The sequence below is a fragment of the Pelophylax lessonae genome (genome assembly GCF_965119305.1).
Source record: "Pelophylax lessonae genome assembly, chromosome: 4".
Taxonomy (NCBI): Eukaryota; Metazoa; Chordata; class Amphibia; order Anura; family Ranidae; genus Pelophylax; species Pelophylax lessonae.
In genome coordinates, this window is record NC_138771.1 from 167,694,008 (window position 1) to 167,708,192 (window position 14,185).

The following is a 14,185-nucleotide window of genomic DNA, read 5'->3' on the forward strand; positions in this document are numbered from 1 at the left end:
AAGTGAAGGAAAATTGACAGTTGTCACTGGGACAAGACAAGAGCAGAACTTTCCAATTGAAACAGTTGTTCTGGTGTAACCTGTCTAAGACGGGATTTCCTCACTCCTGGTTATGCCTTTGAGACAGGAAATTAAGGGAAATTGCCCCAACAGGACACAGACAAAAAAATAAAAATAAACTTGAAAACCAAACAGGGGTTTTAAGCACTCACAGAGATGTACAATTTCCAGAAATTTTGAAGCCATGAGAAAATAAAACATTTTCTGGGGATAAATTGACATTTTTGCAAAAAATGTGCATATAAAAGTATTTTGCTTAAAATAAAGTGAAGCGAGGATGCATGCACGAAGCACTAAGTAAGCAAGTCATGCTTACTTAGTGCTCCGCACCTACCGAAACTAGACAGCCAAGAATCAATGAGTCTCGAGCTTCCACATAGCCACCTGCTCATTCAGCTGACAGCCGTGACCCATCTGAGCAATCCACGATGGTGTACGGAGGCACAAAATCTAAAATCAAGACAAAATCAATCTGGGACGCACTGGTGAAGGCTTTGTCCAAGATAGTGGCGCCGCCATTTTTCCGATCAGAAACTCTACACACGCCGCACACACTAAAGCTACACAAGCTTTCTACAACTACAATGGACGGGGAGTCAGACTCCGAATTCAAGGTGAGCCCCTTAGCCTTCCGATGTGACACCTCCCAACCTGACCTGCTCCCTCAGTTCGAGCGGATGCTCGCCAAAGCCCTAAAAAACACCTAGGATGCCATTACTGAGAAGCTGACAAAAGAGATTAGAGATGTGGGTCGCCGCACCTCCCTATTGGAACAGCAGACAGATGAGCTGGATGTCCTCACCAGTAACCATGCTGAGGAATTAGAAGAGAATTTGTCTCTCCAAGCCCACCTTGAAAATTTTGAAAACAGGGCCAGAAGATCAAACCTCTGTATCCGAGGAATCCCAGAGACAGTAGTGTAACCCCAATCCACTATTACTGCACTCTTCGAAGAACTAGCTCCATCAATTCCCATAGAATGGCTGGAGATGGACAGAATCCACAGGACTCTAACTCTGTGCTTGGAGGATGCCCCCAGGGACTAAAGAGCAACTGATGGCGGCAGTCTGCAATAAGGAATCCCTTACTTTCCAAGGCCACCACTACCAGATATATCAGGATCTTTCCCAAATGACACTCAACAAGAGAAAAAACATGAAAAACCATTTACTCATCCTGCAACATCTATCCGCTATCCGCCTCTCTTACAAGGGCTGCTCCTATTTGTGCAAGTCAAAACGGGGTCATTTTGCATCACCAGCGCCAGCTCCAGAGGATTCCATGGACTGATTCACTCCTGAGAGACACCTTCCTGATTTAACAAGTTATTCCACTTCCCTTGCTCTCCCAGCTAGTTTACAGGTGTCACCTCTGAAACTGTAACTATGCCCAGTTATACATTTTTTTTCCCCCATCCTCCCTTTTCTGATGAACACCTTAGTCTCATTATAAATATTTTAGTATCATCCTTGCCTCGTGCTCTAGGGCTTGTTTCTCTTCACTGGATCTTCCCTGCGGGGGAACCTAGGTCCCTGGCCATGGGAGCGATGTTTCATAGTGTTTCACTTAATACCCTCTGGGTTGATAGATTTTAGTGTTAATGATTGATAATACTGCCTTGAACCTTCAGCAGTGCTTTTGGATATATCCCCCGCTCCCACCCTAAATGATTACTCACACCACGGGAATTTAATATCTGTTCCCCTGCAGCAGACTACCATTCACCCGCTGAACGTTGCTTTCATATTACCTGACCAAATTCATTTATTTTACCTCACAGCAATACACGTAACAACAGTTTGAAATTCCTGTGAGATACCTACTGTTGAAACTTGTTTTTTTTTCTTTTACTTACTTATTTTTCTCTTCTTTATATACTTCTTACATATATGAGTGTGTACATTTTTTACATAAATGTACATATATGTATGTGTATGTAGCACAATCCCCACAGGGGCTGCTAAGTATGTTAATTTCCTCCGCACTCCCTTGACCCTGAGGCACCTCCAACCCGCTGGACACTATTGGTTCTGACATAGTAACTCAGAGAAACAACAATGACACTTAAATATTCCTCTATAATCCCTCCTTTTACCCAGCCTGGTCCTACCTGTCCTCATTCTCTGCTTGGTCAAATGCAGACTTAATTCGAACCCGTAATTTTTTTTGCCTCCTGTTCTTTCACGCCTTTTCCCACACTCTGTGAGTCACATAATCTTCCTGCTTCAGAACTCTTTAGGTACCTACCATTCAAACACTTTTTTACCCAATTTTTACCACCTAACTCCACAACCCCAGGTTTTTCTACCTTTGAACGTGCATGTAAATCTGATCCCCACAGACGAGGAGACTCATCTCGGACTTATATGGTAAACTTTTATCTTACCCAACATCCTCCCCGCCAACTTATACTAGTAAATGGGAGAGAGATCTCAACCTTACCTTACCTTACCTTACCTTACCTTAAAGTGCTCACCAGGTGGTACCTGGTCCTCTAAATTTCTCACCAAATATTGCCCTCATTGCTTTCGAAGCTGTGACACATTAGGCACGCAGGTTCATATCTGGTGGGAATGCCCCATAGCCCGCACCTTCTGGTCTGAAGTGCTTGAGATCCTATCAACCCTTGACATCAGACCCAACAGTGGCACTCTTGAATAACAAGCCGTTGGCTATAACACACCGTCAGTTTTTTTTTTTTGAAAAATCTTTTTATTGGTTCTTAAAAACAAAACACCGTCAGTTTAAACTCTTACTTTATATTACGACAGCAGCTAAACAAACCATAGTAAAAGCATGGAAATCCTCCTCATTATGGATCCTAGCAATGAAAAATACACTCACTCAAGCTATGTTCCATGCCAAGACTGAAGCAGTCATACTCTCCTAAGAAAAGCTCTGGAGACCTTGGATTGCCCATTATTTACCTCCAGGCTTCGATGATTCTCTTTTACTAATTTGAGGCTAGAACCATATTTATCCTCCCTAGACTACCTGTAACCGGCTGTTAATACTGGCTAGGGCCCTCTCTAGGGGACCCCCCATTTTTTCCGCCTGCCATTTTTACACCCCTTACATTCCTCTTCTTCTCCTGCTATCTGGAATTTCCAACCTACTCTTGATACTTCTCAACCTCCTTGAGATCTGTTCTGTCCTCCTGTCCTTTCCTCTGCCTTACTAGGCAGAGGTCATGGACCAGCCTCTTCTTTTCCTAGCTTTTCTCCTTTTTAGGGACTCTCGAGATGGAATGGCTCTACTGTTACCGCATGGGCCATTCTCACAGAACATTAACTATGCATTACACTGGATGTTGGCCACGCTATCCTATGTTGGCCCCGCTATCCTATGATGAGCAATTCCATCATACCATCCACTGAATATGTCCCTTGTAAATAGTTTAATTGATGTTACTTTCTATTACTGTACAGAACCATTTTGTTATCAACCTTCTCTGCCTGAGTCTTGCCTCTCATACCATATATCCTCTTATAAGGTATATCTGAAGGTTGTAATATGCCTAATGTTTCACATACTATGATATTTGTTGACTGCCTACAGTTTGTGCCCATTTTTTTATGATACTGTTCTGAACTGTACTTTACTTATTCCAATAAAACATTTGAACAAGAAAATAAAGTGAAGCTCATTCAGTAAATAAACTAAACTTGCTTTTGAAAAATTGTGATGATCCAGAAGCAGCAGAAAGAGTGTTTCTGGAATTAGAACTCCAGAGGGAAAAGCTACTTGCATTTCAATATGGTTCTCATCATTTAATTCCATAAAGTATTTTTTTTTCTTGTTTTTAGGGCACTCCTGCCATGCATGTCATGTAGCATTTGGAAAAGAATATTTCTTCTCACATTATTTGTAAATTGAAGCATTGCTCTTCAGTTTCCAAACTCTAAATGTTGGTCTCACCATTTTACTGAGAGGAGGAGAAAAAAAAACTATTTTCTGACCAGGCTATAGGTAAACAATATGCTGTGATGGTGGAGAACACTAATAGGAATCATTTAATGGTTACAAAGATAAACTAATTAGACAGAAAAATGGACCCTCTTACCTGTCAAATAAGGCCTGAGAGGACAGAAACTATCATCAACTGTATCCAACTGACCACCCAACTGTAGGAAGTACAAGATGGAACCCATAAATAAACAAAACTGGAGCGACCCACTAGTGGCATAAATGCATTAAATTCTCTTGTTTGAGAACTGCATTGAGAAGTACTTACTTGAATTGCATTCCAGGATTTGCTTGTTTTCAGCTGAGAGAACTTGCAAAATTTTAAGACTTTACATAAAGTCCCGGATATCTTTCATTTAGGTCTCCATGTTATATAGTTTGAATACCATGTCATATACATATTATTTATCATTGTAAAAGAACATATCCCAGACTCCTTTTTTTTATTTTTTCCAGAAAAAAAACAAAAACCAGCTTTGGAAAAAAATACTTTTTTCTCTTTTTTTTCCAAGGCCTTTCCATCTTTAACCACTCATTCCCTAATTCAAAACTAAAAACAAAATGGCTTTATATATAAGGTCATATACAATTTTTGGCCATTATAGACTATTGCTAAGTTTGTTGTAAACTTTATACTGTATGTAATGCATTGTTGACATATCAACTAAAACTGACGAAGAAGCAAGGGATGGGTGATTGAATTGTGTGGTTTACACTGTAGAGATACATTCTACAAGAGAGTTTATTATTCATTCACAGAATTTTAATAAGGTTATTTTACAGGATGGGTAGTTGGCAGCATGATCAGGTAGAGCAATTGGAACTTGCAGTTTACTAAACAAATGCAAAGTAATATTGTAAAACAGGTTCAGAATTGCAAAGAAACTGCAAAATAATGAAAGCTGCATAAACACGGCCTCTTTACAGAAACCTCTCTACCACTTAATCAGGGTAACCTGCCTGCCTTGCATGGTCTCTATAATAGTCTATAACAACGGAAAGTCTAGTTAAGAATCACTTCAGTAAAACAGTTCAGAACACAAACAGCTACTTGAGACTGTCCTCATAAACACATTGCTCTTAGTGTCCAGGATAGCTTTTTTAACTGGCTAGGTAAAGGAGTTGTAAGGGCAGAAGATTTTTTATCTTAATGCATTATATGCATTAAAGGGAAACCCCAGTCAAAAATGAAAATTTTCCTTTTAATAGTATGTTAAATATCTTTGATATTATTCATTTTCTGGCTAGCTGCTTGTGTTGCTTAGAAAGTTTTATCTAAGTTAGACACTGAGCATCTTCCTGTTCTTCACCGACAACGCTATCTCCCTTTATCTGAATTTGCTAAGCTGTCTTTCACTTCCTGAAAAGGTTGTCACTAACCAACCTTTTCATCAAAGTAGTGCAGCTACCTTTTCAAGGTCACTGATTTTCAAAGTTGCATAGATGCCAATGGGTGCCATTAAAATCAATGGGGTGTGACTTGTCATGCAACTTTGTGTGTCCAAAGTTGCATGACAAGTCACACTAGTGGAAATGGAGCTTTAGTCTACATTTCCACTATTGTGATGTAGAGTGTGACTTTGATCCAACTTTACGCTCTCTGGATCAAAGTTGCATCAAAAGTTGCATCAAAGTAGTGCAGGTACCTTTTCAAAGTCGCTGATTTTTAAAGTTGCACAGATGGGAATGGCTGCCATTGAAGTCAATGGGTTGTGACTTGTCATGCGACTTTGTGTGTCCGAAGTCGCATAACAAGTTGCACTAGTGGAAATGGAGCTTTAGTCTCCATTTCCACTATTGCAATTTAGAGTGCGACTTTGTTGCAACTTTATTCCAACTTTACACCCCCTGGATAAAAGTCGTATCAAAAGGTGCATCAAAGCAGTGCAGGTACCTTTTCAAAGTCGCTGATTTTCAAAGTCACATAGTTGAGAATGGGTGCCATTGTAGACTGTGAGCTGAGACATTAGAGCACTTCCAGTTACACTGACAGCCCCCCCCCCCCCCCATGTCCAGCTTCCTTCTCCTATGGTAGTCTTCATTCAAAGCCCAGCACAGCTATTCTGTATATGTGCCCCTCCCCCCCAGCACAGTTGTACTGTATTTGTACACTGCCCCTCCCCCCTGTGTCCTATGTGGATAAATCTTTTGTTTATTTCTGAATTTTCTCATAAGTTGGGATGTACAATGCATCCTTATTGATGAGAGAACACTGGGTGGGAACCTATGATCAGCTCCTCCCATTCTGTATATGCCCACTGGCTACACAGGGACAGTGTCCCTACCTGGAAGTGATGTCACTAGCTTTCAGTAACCACACCTACTTGCTGCTCTTGGACTCGGCAGGAAGAGCAACTGAAGTCCTGTGACAGCACAGAAAACTGCAAAATATGGGTAGAAAAAATTGTACTTTTCATTTTGACACATAAGGCTGAACTCTGCTTACATTAATGATTGCAGGGGAGAATTTAAAGTATTAGGCTGTACTTCTGACTTAAGATAAAAAGCCTTCTGTGTGTAGCAGCCTCCCCAGCACCCTCTAATACTTACTCGAGTCCCATCTCTGTCCAGCAATGTCCACCAGTCCCTCGGCCATCTGGGGCTCTCCCTCCTGATTGGCTGAGATATAGCCACTACGCCGTTTTCTCCTGTGGCTGTCCATCAAAGTCAGTTAGCCAATCAGCAGAGAGAGGGGGTGGGGCTGAACCATAGCTCTGTGTCTGAATGGACACAGAGAGCTGCAGCTCAGCTCAGGCGCCCCCATAACAAGCTGCTTGCTGTGGGGGCACTTGACAGGAGGGAGGGGCTAGGAGCAAAAGTGACCCAAGAAGAGGAGGATCCAGGCTGCTCTGTGCAAAACCAACTGCACAGGGCAGGTAAGTATACCATGTTTGTTATTATTTTTTTTAAACTAGACTTTACAATCACTTTAACTCTCAGAATTCCTGCCAGAAATTCCAGAACTCTTACTCTTAGAATCTCTACCAGGGCTGCCAATGGCACTTGCAAATTCCCCCTTGAGAACTTCAGCGGTACACAGGGAAGTTGGGCCTCGTTGCTCTTGATGTCTGAATTTGCACATAGATATTAGGGCAGACAGAAGAAAGAGAAAAGGTCAGCTATGAGACCTATGGTGGCTTTTCACTGCCAACCTGAAGCTGCTTTGTCCCATGATGAAGCTAGATTTACTGGCCTGTTTCCCATTCTGGAAATCACTGACCCAATAGCAGTCAAGCTTTCACTTTAAAACTCGCTACAGGTCTTGTGGACCCTTTGATTGGGTGGAGCCAGCTCTGCAACACTTTCTCAAGGTACAAGAAAAAGCTGATGCATTTGGCAATGGGGTTGATTTACTAAAACTGGAGAGTACAAAATCTGGTGCAGCTGTGCATGACAGCTTCTAACTTCAGCTTTTTCAATTTGTTTGACATAAAAAAAAAAACCTGGAAGCTGATTTTGCACTCTCCAGCTTTAGTAAATTGACCCCAATGTCTCTTCATATCATTGCAGCTATAAAGAAACACTAAGAGCCATTAATGAGGGCCAGTGGCTCTGCCATATCAGATGGGATTTACTCTGCACATGATCCAAAATATGCACTGCACCAAAGACCAGACAGGCTCCCCTTAAGTCATTTTTTACGTTTAAATGCTTTTATTTTACTGTTGATAATGTCTGTGTTATAATATATTTTCTGGAAATATTTCCTGCACTACTTTTCTTTTCATTTAAAGAATATTTAAAAATTGTTAATCTGAATCTCTGAAAGACCTGACTAGAAATTAAGAACTTCTCTTTGAAGAAATATTGTGTTAACCCTCGACTTGGAAAATCTCTGTGCAGAGTGAGGTTAGGAGTGTGCTCATCGCAGTTGGCAGTATTTCACAGCCTAGTGTTGTAACTGCCCACCCAGAAACTACATTTGTCAGCTGCAGTTGTGGAGATGGGGTATGGATATGGAAAGGCCTGGAGGCCACCCTACCGGAGTTTTGCAGTACTTACATTACCTAGCTTGTTATGCCTCATACACATGGTCAGAAAAGCGGATGACAAAAATCACTTTCGCAGCGATCGTACGATAATTTGATTGTTAGTACACAGCTTTCGAGAGCCGATCATGACAGTTCATCCAACAATACCCAAAGGGACAAGCACAAAACTTTTTCTCATACAATACCAGACCATATGATTTTCATTTAATCAGAACAGTATTTGTCCGAAAAAATTCAGACGATGGAATTGACCTGGGTTCAGTTTTCCTTCTGCTGCTCTTTGTTCTGTCTTTACCCATGTTCCATGCATGTTTTTGTTTGTTGTGTTTAGTTCTTTTGTATTATCTTTCTTTCTTGTTTATATCAATACCTCTGTAGGTTCCTGGTAATGCTAATGTTGTACTGCGAATTATGACTACATCACATTGTATCCTTTGCACCCTTTGTGAAAAATGTCATGTGCCTTTTCCTTGAGTGTGCCTTTTTCTTTTGGTTTTCTTTTTATAATTTTATTGCATTATGCATAAATAAAGATTATATTAAACATGGAAATGGATTAAATTAATGGAAACAAAAGAATACATTACAAAATAATACAACACATTACATCACTTTCAAAGTTGTATTCCGTTGTACGAGAATTTTTCGCAACTTTAGTAATATCTTCATTTTCGATATGAGGCTAGCATGCAACAATAAGGGGACGATCATTCATCTGATAATGTCATCATGTGTACGAGGCATGGGTCTTCAAAGCGAGGCATGCATTATGATGTACCAATCACATACACTGCTTGAAATACTCATTTATAAAGACACTATCTTCAAAACATAGACAGAGTCTGTGTTGGACTATCAAGGAGAAGGTAGGTGACCGGTCTTTCAGCACTAAGGTTTTTTTTCTTCTGTGTTTGAGAATTGGGGATTAAGACTAATCTTGCAGTTCCTGTTGAAGTTCCTATAGAAATTAGATACTAGTTGCACAATTTGGGAGATGATCTAACAACTACATGGCTTCTCTTGAGAAATTATACAGATTAGAAATCCTTGTTTACTCTCTACTTTTTTCCCTACAGTGTGCCTGCAGCCTTTCTTTCCTCCATACACTAAACATGAATAAAGCCAAGGAGCCTGTTTGTATGTTAAGATTTATAGGCCAGCACAGATGCCTGAACGTGACTGGTTTGTGCCTACACATCTACGGGACATTGCCACCTTTAGACATGAGTTGGAGGTTGGAAGATCTAACCATTATAAGTGTAAAAAAAAATGATTTAAAGAAATAGAACATCTACCTGTTATCACTTCCCCAAGGTAGTTCATACTTCTAATCTATGTATGGCAGGATGGTCATAGTTTTACAGTTTTACAGGCATGATGAAAATGCATGTGGAGAGTGAAGCAACTACAGCCTGCGAGAGTATGTTAAGATTTATGTACATGAATAATATATTGATAAACGTAAACCAAAAATAAACTAACAAATATGACAGGGCAACTCTAATACTATCTAAATATGAACTGTTGTACTTTTTATATTTGTGGAATCAAAGTTTATTTCGGTTGAATTAACATTGCATTCAATGATATGAAAATGCACTTGTTTGACAAGAAAGCATTTCAAATATTTAATAAAGTGAACTCATATCACTATATTCAAACCTATTGTTACTGTAGCTAGGCACTGTTTAATCCTGAGATGTGTTATATACAGTGTTGAATTTCCATTAACATAGGATAAAGGTGTAACATAATCTTGGTTGCAGACCCATCTTTTGACAACTCATATTGCTAGGAAAAAATACAAGAGAATAATAAAGTGAAAAGAAATAAAAGAGTTGGTAAAGACTAACAATTATAAAACAGATGAGAACGGGGAAAGAAAAGTGATAATGAAAAGCAAGTCAGAGAATCATTTTTATATGCTAATTTCAGTTTCTGAGTCTGACTGTGAACTTTCTGCCTTATCCTATACCCAGGCATTCAAATCCAGGTAGCTAGCTTTTTTAGGCAGCCAGCAATAGAAGTCCCCTTATATCTCTTATGACAAGTATACTTTAAAAGGAACTGGTGTTTTCCCCTTGCAAGGATTCACTGTATTTTCCCCATTTTCTGACCATATACTTACCTTCTTTTTTCACTCCTGCAGCATTGGAGAGCAAGGAAAAATATTGTAAGCGTAAGTCAGGATTTAAGTCAAATCTTACATAGGACTGACTCTCACGAATGCGCTTCTGGAAGAATGGTCAAACATTCCTATAGACACACTCTTAAACCATGTGGACAGCCTTCCCAGAAGAGTTGAAGCAGACTATGACTGGGATGCCATTAAAGTTTGTGTTTGTTTAAATGCAGGTGTCACAATACTTTTGACAATATAATGTATATTGCATCTCTTAGCAGTCTCAGAAGAAAAATAAAAGGCTATTTTAGCAAAGAAGTTAAAAATATTCACTCAATTGTGTGAATATTCACTTAAGTAACCCAATCATTAGGAATGGGCCGAACAACCCCCTTTTCTATTTGAACCAGAACTTTCGAACATTGCGAACGTTCGGAACCGAATAACTAACCCCATTGAAGTCTATGGGACCCGAACTGGAAAAAACAAAAGTGCCCATTTTGAAGGCTTATATGCAAGTATTTGGGCATGCAATGGTTATGAGGGTCCGAGTACTGCCCAGGGGGACATGTAGCAATGAAAAAAAAAGGTTGTAAGAAACGTCATTTTTAAATGAGCAGTGGTTTACTGATGCTTAAAGTGAAAGCATCAAAATAAGAAATAACAATAAAAATGAAAAATTCCTTTCAATATAGTGCCTGGGGTGTCCCTTTAGTTATAAAGCCAAACAAATTACATTTTCCCTGCAAGCTTTCTTTATTTTGTAAACAATGGCTTGGGGAGCCAGTTTGTATGATGAGGCCACACTGTAGTGCACTGGGATAAATTCTGGTGTCTCTTCCGCAGACTTTGTATAGAAGAAACAAGTGTGGAAAAATTGGTCTTTTGGTGTCTGTGGCGCCTTCACACCGTAACCATATAGAGGTACTCTTGATGAAAGCAAGAATTGGCCTTGCTGTCAAAAACGGCGACCCCCGGAGGTGAAGGCTGGAGAGGTTACCTGTGATAGTCTGTTTATCCTCTGATATGCTCATGCTGGCCCGTTTGGGTCTGGTATCAAGGTGAGAGGCCAATCTTACTGGTGGAGGGAGTTCACACACTGGTGGTTCCTGCTTGATTCACAAGGGATTGAGGCTGTCCTGTCATCACCTGGATATACTAATCATTACTTTGGAGCACTTTATATGAACATTTATGTTTCATCAGAGCACATATGATGGACACTATATTTTGTTGATAACACTTGTTGATTCATTAATCACTAATTATTTTTGTGCACTTCTGGCGCAGCACGTTTTTTGATTTTTATGGTAGAGTGAGTGTGTCTGTGTAGTCAGTACTCACATTAAATTGCAGCGAACACCAGTTTCCATTGATTAAAGTGCATCCACCTATACATTTCCCCATCATTATTACATTTTATTAATAAGCACTTTCCCATCATGTCTGGGAGGACAAGGACAGGCAGATGTTCCAATGGCACTGTGAAAGGGCCAGCAGCGTATCTGTTCACAGGCAAAGCTGGACGTGGTCAGTCCTCATGCAGGGCACCATTTCCTCTGCTTAATGATGTTGCCAATGCTATCCAGCCACAGCATGCAGAGGATGTGGTGGACTGGCTTACTAAACCATCCTCATCCTCCTCATCCTCCGCCACCCAAGCAGAGACTAGTGCGCAGTCCACTGCAGCTGCCAGAGTGGCTAAATCTGCCTCCTTATCCACAGCTATTCCTGCCATAGCCCCAGCATCGGGCATCGAGGAGTCAGCTGAGTTAGTTGAACACAGCATCAGCCACTTGCTCCTTGACGATGCACAACCTCTTGATTCAGATGTTGGCTCTGAGGTTAAGGAAGGTGGGAACATGAGCCTACAGAGAGGGGAGAACACTGGTATACAAATTGGCAGTCATGTTACCCCCCCCCCCGCAGATAGGTGAGATTGGCAAGAGCCAATAGGTGCGGGTGTATTTAACATCAGTGGAATACCCCTTAGTAAAGAAGAGATGAAAGTCTTGGATAAAGGGTTGAAATTTGCCCCGGTGAAGAACCTAAGCAAATTCGACACCTATGTGAATCTACAGAAATATATGAGAACGCTAACTCAAAAAAAGTATTTTCTGGCCAAACCGGACAACCGACCCAATGTGAGTGAGAGAACACATCACTCCACTTTGAAAAATAAATCGGTGTTTAACCCGCCAAACAAAGATAACAAATATATGGAAGTGTTCAAAAATCTGGTAGCTCATGATGTTGAACACTTGAAAGTCAGAAAAATGCAAGATCCACAGTGGATCCAAAACGGCATAGCCAGCCTAGAGAAAAACAAAAAAGTGGTGATACGACCAGCTGACAAAGGCGGGGGTATCGTTGTCATGAGCACAGAATACTATGATAATGAGATGAGGAGACAACTCTCAGATCAGAACACATATTCCCGATTACGACACAATCCGGTGAATGATTACAAGAAAGAATTGGAGAAACTTATCAAAAATGGATTGACTAATGCTATTTTAAATAAGAAAGAAGCACTTTATTTGAATCCCATTGCCTGTAGAACCCCTATTATTTATTTCCTCCCTAAAGTTCACAAATGTGTAGAGAAACCTCCGGGGAGGCCCATTATAAATGGCATTGACTCCCTCAGTTCAAGATTGGGCCAATATATCGATTTTTATTTACAACCATTGGTTACCCGAACACAAGCATATATCAAAGATACCAAAAATGTGATACAATTGCTACAGGATTTACCCATATCAGAGAACTGCATCCTTGCTACGGCGGATGTAGGTTCTCTTTACACTATCATCGGCCATGAGGCTGCAATGGAGGCAGCGGCATGGGCCTTAGATGAATCAGATTTAGATGGGGAACATGTAGAATTTCTTTTAGAAAGTTTGGAATTTTGCCTCAATCACAATTATTTTTGGTATGCGGGAGAATATTTTTTACAAACCAAAGGCGTAGCTATGGGGGCAAGATTTGCCCCCAGCGTAGCTAATTTATTTATGGCCCAATGGGAGGAGGAGGAGATTTTAGTGAACAGACCCCCAGAATTAATCTTCTATAAAAGATTCATTGATGATTTGATTATTATCTGGGAAGGAGACATTTTATCTTTTAATTTTTTTAAAACCAGAATGAATTTTAATAACAAGAATATCGCACTTACATGGACTGAGAGCAAGGAGAAATTGAATTTCCTAGATTTGGAGATTTTTATAAAAGATGGTCGTTTACATACAAAAAATTTTTTTAAACCTACCGACCGCAACTCCTATTTACCTATGGATAGTTGTCACCATAAAAATTGGCTATTTAACATTCCGAGGGGACAACTTATCAGGATTAAAAGAAATTGCTCAAATGACAATGACTTTATTACACAGTCCAAAGTACTAGTGGAACGATTTCAGGCAAAGGGATACAACATGGAGAAAGTGAATTCTGATTTACAACAAGTAGCATTATTAAATAGAACTGAACTTTTGGAAAACAAGAGGACACCACCAAGGGAGGTGAACAATAATTTTAAGCTTGTGCTTGATTATAATGCTCAACACAAGCAAGTTGAACGCATCATTAAAAAACACTGGAGTGTCCTCAAACAAGATAAAGTTTTGGGACCCCACCTTCCGGAGAAACCTGGTTTCATATACAGGCGAGCACCTGTGTTGAAAGATAGGTTAGCACCGGGAGTGGTAGATCCCCCTAAGCGTATGAAAAATACTGTTTTCCAGTTTCTATCCGGATTTTTTGCATGTGGGAAATGCGGTGTCTGTCGACAAACGAGGAAAAACATAAAGAAAAGAAAATCGTTTAAATCTAACAGCACAGGCAACGAATACCATATTAAAGATTTAATTACATGTACCACCATTGGGGTGGTCTACATGATGGAGTGTGGCTGTGGACTCCAATATGTGGGTCGCACATCACGACCCCTGAACGTAAGAATAGGAGAACACATCAAAAATATAAAAAAGGGTGAGGTGTCACACAGCGTCTCCAAGCACTTTAGAGAAGTCCATGATAGAAA